The following is a 6,970-nucleotide window of genomic DNA, read 5'->3' on the forward strand; positions in this document are numbered from 1 at the left end:
CCATGCAGATCAAATGAGAGAAATACTTCTATTACATTAATTTTATTAATGAATTCCTTTTAAAAACACTGAGGAAATTATATATTGTCAATAATAATATGGCTGTCCTGGAAAAGTATAAATAATCCAAATCTATAGGCTCCAAAATGTGTTGCTATTAAGTAATGTTGAAAATTTTGTTAACCATAGAAGGTATTCAGATAAACATTGTGGGATCGAAGTTACCCCATAACACACGTACTTACGTGGTAATAGTTTCTGTCAATGTGACTTGTAATAAAAAATCTTGAATAGCCTTTTTTTTCAAACCCAAGCCACTCACAGGAAGAACAGAGTAAAGGAGTGCTTTCCACCTCATATCTTTTTAATGAAGGCTTACTGAGGGAGGCCGCACACATGCAACCGGGAGCCATTCGGAGCCTCTCAGTATCATGAAGCGTTAAACTGCAGACCACTTTAACCCGCTGTCATGTTATTAAATCACCGAGTGGACAGTGAAGCTGCCTTCCTGTAGAGAGGAGCTGTTGCATTGCTTTTTCTTTGTAAAAACTGTATGGGATCATTTACAGAGCAAGCAGAAAATGGGAGCGCTGGGGAGTTTTGCCTCTGTGATGCTTTTTAGCTCAGTTGTTGAAGAACTGCAAAGCAGGGCAGTAATTCGCTATAGGGACGAATGCCAGTGGATAGGGGTGTGGGTTCAAGAGAGGAATTCCACCATTCTTTGGTCTGAGCTTTATGTGTTTTATGCACTTACAGTGTGGGGAGTTTCCTCCACTTCCTCCATTTAGTGACCAGACAACTATTGATTACCTGAGAGCCAGTTCAGAGCACAGGGTTCAAAGGGTTCATGGGCCTATTTTTCAGCATCTCTGTCACACATTCCTGTGGTACCTATAGGCCCAGCCCAGCCATAACCTAGGAGCAGAGCAGCCAGAGAACACTTCACTTGCAAGAGTACAAAGTCCGGGGGGGTCGGTCCTTGTATCCTCCACACAGAGGGGGTTTCTGTCAATCAGCCAGACACTTCAACTATTTGAAGCCACACTGAGCTGTAATTGAAGACAGCAGGCTGCAATGGCACACGTAGCCATCCACTAGAGCCCCAGGCCAAAGCCTAATGGTAACTCATGGTTACCTTGATATGAACCTCTAAATGACCATCTGCAATTAAATGCTGGCAAAAGTACATATATCATCAACCCTGCATTGCTTTTTGTTTCAGAAGTCTCAGACGTGCAGTAGAATTAATGCTTTCCCCACTATAACTAATAGACTATTGCTACATGTTATTGTATAACATTCTACGAGAAGTTATTGCTTCCCTCCAGATCTCACACTTGGATCTGACTATATCTATATATAAAATGGACTGGGACACTTTCTGATGCTGTGTGAAAGAAGATATTTAGCTCCAGGCATGGATGCGCCCTCAACTTGGCAGTTATGAAGCTGCTAGGCAACATGTCTCCGAGAGACACTCTTTGGATTCCATTTTTCAATCGAATCCTCTCAGTCTTCGCCTTACCATAACCCCTTAACCATGGCTTGAGGATGGAACATGGCGACCTCTGCATTGCAGCTCAAATATAGTACATCCAGTCTGCAGACAGGGCTGCCCTCTCTCAGGGCACATTAATCCTGCTCTTAAAAGGATTCCAGGAATCAATCAACTCTTCTGCCAGGCAAGTTGCTGCCTGGACCAGACTGAATCCAGGTAATGGGTCCTTTGCAGAGCAAAATTACCACTGGAGTGCTCAGTTTAGGTGGGCAGGTTGGAGTACAAGAAGTTGGAGTCAGTTGGCCACTTGTCTTTGGAACACTTCAGTATGCCATGTTGAAATGCTTCAAGAAGATCCTATAGGGTGACTGTGGTATCACAAGGCCATGCTCTACTGTTAGCCATTCAACTGTCCTCTCCTTACACATGGCTTTGAGCGGACACACCTCCAAGTTACGTTTCAAACCAAGGACAGGTTTAGCATGACTTAGGGGTTGCAGCAGTTAAGTACACGTGCCTGACTTAGTCCTCCAAGATTTATCAAATGAGTCTTACAGAGTTGGAAGGGCAGCCAGGACTGTCTAATCTACCAAAGAGACAATATTAGGGACATTTACAGGCCTACAGAGTAAAATCAATGTTTGGGTGTCACTTCCTGTAATAGCATAGAAGCAGGATATTTTGCTGACATTTTCCTTTGGTGCTGCACATAAAGCTTCATATTAACTGCATCACTTTTTGTATATAGACTTCTGTCTTTCTCATAGCTTTGTTGCAGTTTAAGCTTTAATTTACTATGTGATTTGCCTGATGCATTAGTTATTATCCAAATGGCAAAAGACAAATGAGAACACAATATAACCAGTTTTAAGTTGCTATTAACAGTAATATTTTGACGTTTATCTTTCAGTCTTTTTCCTCTCCCTTTCTCTCCACAGTCATGGTTACAGGGATGCTTCGCCTCTCCAGCGGGGCCAGTGGCCAGAATGGGAATGAGGCTGCTTTGACTTTAAGAGCTGTCTTTTGCAGAACAGAACCGATTATTGGAGCTGGCAGCCAACCACAGAAGCCGCTGCGTGGATCTCTGAGCCAATGAGAGCTCCTGCTGGGCGGAGGTTACAAAACCAGACTGAACTCAATGACTCAGCAAAGGCGAGAGCGTGCGAGATGACACTTAACAGCAATTTAAAGAGCTAGTACTGGCTGTCCAGGCCAACATAAGGAAAGGAGTATTCTTCAAAAAACACCAGCTGTTTTCTTCTCCTTGCTGGGTTTATAGTCCAGGAAGAAACATTAGCGGATCATGACTTCAGGAGATGTAGCATTTTGAAGACTGTTTTCTCACATGTGGAAACTTTGGAGGGATACTCCGCCTTGCACTACATTTTGTAGTCCTCTCCTATAGGTCTTTTAACTCAACATGACAGTACTTGCAGAACACATTAATGTCCCAGTCCTACAGTTAAAAAAGACGCTGGCAAGTAACCTTAGTTTAAAAAACTCATCTTCACTAAAATATGTTCTGCATTATCTAATTTATATTCTCTGTACGGAGCACACAGTAGGCGCAATTATGGTTGGATTGGTAATTTAGGCATAGCTGTGGTACCTTTGGCTTTTGCAAAAAAAAAGTCAGAGCGTCCCCGTGCCGTGGGCATTGCAGTCTTGCCGAAAAACTGTTCTAACCCCGCGTGCGTGGACACACGATGTTGAGTGGAATTTCCGGCTGAAGAAGCCCACTATGGTAGGAAGAGGAGCTGCATTGAGATACAGCGGTGGAGAAGTTCCCAGCTCTCACAGGTGACGTGCCAGAAAGATGTAATGCCAAGCCTACGTTTCCTTGTTCAAAGCAGGCTCATGCAGCACAGCTCAACAAGGTGAACTGAAGCCTGTGGTGGTGGTGGAAACTTCCAGAAGGCTGAGCAGTACCCAGAGCATTGTTCTGAGCAGAGCTGGTGCGGTTTGCACAGCACACCTCCATAACAGGACACTGGTTAAATCCACTGCTGTGCTTCCTTCCACCAGCCTACCAGGGAAAGCAAGATGCCATGTGGGTGTGACACACCAGGCTGAAACTGGTGAGAACATCTGAAGGTTTAAATCACCCTGCTATTCGCAAGGAGTGCAGTTAATCTGAAGTTGTCATTAGCTGCTCACAGAAGCTGATTATTTGTTTTTGTTGAAGAGCTGTGGCACTTTGTGTCCATACCACCTATGGCTATTGAGTGTGTTAATGACACGCCAGGCTTTCATCACTCTCCGGTATTTCAAAACTCGCCTCATACTCCCTCGGGCATACTGCCGGAACCTAAAAACTGAAAGCCATTGTTAGTGTTGTGATTTTAAAAAAAAACTGGTACCTTCAAGGCAGCACCTACATAGCAGAACAAATCAGCTGTTCCCCAACCCGACCATGTGACATTTATGTGACTGTTCCTCAAACAGGCACGTACTGGATGTCACAAAGTGCACCGCACCAAATGGGGGATCGGGCAGCGGTTTTGAGAATGCCGCAGCAGTGTTGTTCTCTGGGAATGATGTTAACAGGCAGAAATGTCACTTTTTGCTGTTAACATGTGTGCATCTTCACTTTATACATTCAGGGTGCTCATTTGCAAATATGCGTAAAACAATCTAACAATTTTTGAGAGAGGAAAGTAAATTGGTGCCTCCAGTTCAATATCCAGATGGTACCTAGTGCATGTCTCAGGCATTTTTCAATACTTTAATGGGTGCTCAAAGATCACTTTTACTAGTATACAAAACAATATTGTTGACATTTATATCATAGCTCTTCATACTCCTGGCACTACATACCCTCCTCTAACTGGTACAATCTATCCTGTTGCCAATCTGTGCAACTGACATGTGAATAAATGCATTTACTGTTGATGAAGTGAGGGCACATCCAGTATGAGGACTAAAGTCCTGACCTCCATATGCCCTGCCTCATCTCCAAATGTAGCCTTTCTCGCTGTACTTGTCAGCAGACTACATGTTATCAGGTCCATGCTACTTCAGTCTCTGGGAGTCTGACCCCACGTCTGTGAACCAGTAGGTCTCTGTAATTCCCCCGCCACTGCCAGAGAGACATCTGTCGCCTTTCCCACAATGCAAGGCCAAGGTCTGCCTGCAGATTTGATTAGCATGACCAGTGAAACAAAAACAACACCCTGAACAACCTGATCTGAGAATGTTTTGAAACTTCGCTGTTGTCCACTGCTTAACCCCAAATGGTCCGCTTATGCATCCTAGCAGCACAATGAAACAGATCTGATTGCAGTCCTGGTTCCGGTATTGACGCTGCCGATTTGACGACATTGAAAGAAGGGCAAGTCTTGACGGGCAAATACTTCTGAGATGTGAGCACACATCCAAGGCAGAAGAATCCGGCCAGACAAGTTAGACATTCATCATTAGATATTTTATCAAACAATGCAAAATAAACAAGGCTCTCTATTGTGTTCATTTTATAAATCGATTTGCTTGTATAATTAGTATTAAATTTGAAGGGTGTGTGTTCTTCATGGCCTACAGTGGGGATTATACACTACCTTCTCATTGATGAAGTGCCCAGAACACTGCCTTATTCATTGCTATACAAGACAGAGTCATTCAAGCATGAGCCATAATGATGCAGGAGTCACAGTAAGTCACTGCCTCACAGCACTCCCTTTGCATGTTCTACAGCCAATAGTTACATAACGCAGCAGCTCGGACATGCAACCTGGTTATTTTCCCTTTGGTGCAAGTGGCTCTGCTGACTGAGTTAGGGTGTGACCGCTCTTTTTTAGCCTCTTTGGGCCCAGGGGATTCTGGAATCTGGGGCAGTAATGTTGTATAGGACAGGTGGGCATATCTTGTCTACTTTTATATTCACACCTCTATGTTCTAGCATGTAAAAATCCAAGCTTCGGTGACCAGTGTGTGCATGTTAAGGAACTCCCTTCAGAGACCATTGACATTTGTTTGCTGCTCCTGCAGTGGGACATGCTGTCCCTGAACATTGATTGCATGTATTGCGCTGCCCCTTTTGCTTTGCTTCAGTTGGAAAAACAAATGCGTTTAATTCACCATTACTTTTTCAGCAATATGGCCCCATTTAACCCCCACACACACCCTTTCATCAGTCACACACAGCCATTCACCAACCACACGCACCCTTGTTGCCTCCTTTGTCCCTTCTTTCCCTACCCACACATATTATTTCACCACTCACACGTTTCCATTCACTACCCACACACACACTTCCACCATCCTACCTCCCCTGACACTCTAGGGTCTTCCTGGTTCCCCAACAGTCTCCACAAATTGAGCCATCCATTTTATGTGTAGCTACCTGCCCACCCCCCTGGCAACTGGCCCCTTATGTAAGTCCTTCCTCCTGCAAGCTTGATGCTTCATCTGATCTTGCACCCACTCACCTAGCTGTTTGCTTTGCATGCACCTCTCCCACTGCACCATGACTTTCTTGTTGTTGTGGTTGTGCTTTTCCGTAGAATTTTGCAAACACCGTAAACAAGCTCCACTTCCTTTCTAAATCAAGTGTTCCACAGCAGTACCTAATTTCAACCCATGATAAATGACAACTCATTCCACTCACTACTGAACATGGCTAATATATGAGGGAATATAATGCCTATATTCTATAATTCTAAGTTATTTCTTTGGTAAGTGCTTCTAAGGCCTTAGATGGTTTGTAGTTTGTCCATTTATATAGGTGGTAGACAGGTGATTCAGGGGTTCCTCTGCTGCAATCGGACATTCGACCCTCTGGTCACAAAGTCTGATCTTGTACCAGCTGCTCCGCCTTTCTGACCGACCTCCTGCTTGTCCCCCTCCTCTGACAGATTCACTCCGTGTCCCTCTGTGGCCTGGGCCAAGAGCGCCCTGCCGCCACGTGATTAAAATGCACCATGTCGCACCCAGGCATAGGGGGTGTGGCTGGAGGGGGCCGTGAGGGGGAAGAGATGATTCATCAGCAGCTAGCCTGTCACGAGCTCCTGCCAGCACACCGTTACTCACGTCTCTCAGACAGAGGACTTCCTCAAATCAATTCACTTCTCTGTCATTGCAGCACCCGCTGGTCACTACAAGGCTGAGGTGGCAAAGCAAGGCGCCAGTACGCAGTGGCACAGGCAGTGGAGCACACACACAAAAAAAATCACTCCCCACACACACCCAAGAGGAGCCAGGAGACTACCTCAGGCCCATCAAGTACATTTTCGCAACTGATTCATCCGGCAGTTAATGGTCCAAGTCAAGTCACATGACCGCTGTGGCAGAAATGCATAATGGCTGGAAATAAGATCCCTGATCTTATGGCAGTTCCTGGTGTCTTAGTAAAATCTTGCATGAGAGCAAGAGAGTGTGGAGAATTTTAGTCTTTGTTGAGACAGAGACACTCATCATTATAACTGTAGTGTTTGGACCTCCCAGCGTTCAAGCTCAGCTTTGCATGACCTCTTGAGA

The sequence above is a fragment of the Scleropages formosus genome, chromosome 10 (assembly GCF_900964775.1).
Source record: "Scleropages formosus chromosome 10, fSclFor1.1, whole genome shotgun sequence".
Lineage (NCBI taxonomy): Eukaryota > Metazoa > Chordata > Actinopteri > Osteoglossiformes > Osteoglossidae > Scleropages > Scleropages formosus.